Source organism: Otolemur garnettii, unplaced genomic scaffold (genome assembly GCF_000181295.1).
Source record: "Otolemur garnettii isolate 467f Iridium unplaced genomic scaffold, OtoGar3 scaffold00151, whole genome shotgun sequence".
In the NCBI taxonomy this organism is placed as follows: Eukaryota; Metazoa; Chordata; class Mammalia; order Primates; family Galagidae; genus Otolemur; species Otolemur garnettii.
This window is the reverse complement of record NW_003852546.1, coordinates 395,570-396,950: the sequence shown is the minus strand read 5'-3', so window position 1 is coordinate 396,950 and position 1,381 is coordinate 395,570.

The window sequence follows — 1,381 nt, the reverse complement described above, 5'->3', positions numbered from 1 at the left end:
GTTGAGCTATAGGCGCCGAGCCAACCTACAAACTCTTGATTTCACCACTTTAAAATGGTGGATTTTATGGCATGTGAGTTATATCTCAATAAAAGCTTTTGTGTAATATGAAAACCAAAATTAAAAAGGCCAGTTCCAGAAATTCTCCTTCTTGGTACATAACGCACAGACATCCTTGCCTTTGTGCACCGGGAACATACACTGTTAAAATTGTTATTTTAGTCAATTAGAAAAGGCTACAAATTCTTTGCAGCCTCTCCCATTATTTCCCCACCCTTTGAACCTGATCTGGTCTTGGGACTTGCTTTCATCAGTAAAATTCAGCTGAGGTGATTATTGTTCATTCTGAGCCAAAGCCTTAGGACACTTTGCAACTTCAGTGTTCACTCCCACCCAACCAGGCTGCTAGGAGACTGCAGCCACTAAGTGAATCCAGGTAAGAATAGAAGAACCATCTCACCAACCCACAGAATCTTCAGTAATAAAAAAATAATTAGCTATTGTTTTAAGTCACGTTTTGAGATGGTTTGTTACCCAGCAATAGCTAACTGATACGGTAGTGACACCTTGATTGCATTATCAAAAACTGGGTTGCAGGCTCAGTGCCTGTAGCTCAGCAGCTAGAGCACCAGCCGCATACATTGGGGCTGGTGGGTTGGAACCCTGCCAGGGCCTGCCAAACAATGATAACTACAACAAAAAAATTAGCTGGGAGTCATGGCGGGCACCTGTAGTCCCAGCTACTTGGGAGGCTGAGGCAAGAGAATTGTTTAAGCCCAAGAATTTGAGGTTACTATGAACTGTGACGCTAGGGTGGTCCACTGAGTGAGACTCTGTCTCAAAAAAAAACTGGAATGCAACCTCAATACAGGCTGGGTAGTACAATAGGTAAGAGGGCTCAGACTTGGGTCTCAAATCCTACCCTGCCACTTACCAGCTGTATGATGATGAGAAATTTATTTGACTTGTCCCTATGTCCTCCCATGTCCGTAAGAATTCAAGGAGTTCTTAGGCCAGTGGTGGTGGCTCATGCCGATAACCCTAGCACTCTGGGAAGCTGAGAGTTGTGGACTACCTGAGCTCAGGAGTTTGAGACCAGCCTGAGCTAGAGCAAGCCCCTGTCTCTAAAATAGCTGGAGGTTGTGGCAAGGCACTTATAGTCCCACCTAGTTGGGAGGCTGAAGGAAGAGGATCACTTGAGCCCAAGAGTTTGAAGTTGCCTTAAGCCATGACACCATGCTGTGGCACTCTACTGAGGCAACAAAGTGAGACTCTGTCTAAAAAAAAGAATTCAAGAAGTTAATGAGAGAGAACTTAGAATAGTTTCTTATAAAGAGGAAGACTGTTGGCTCCGCGCCTGTGGCTCAATCGGCTAAGGCGC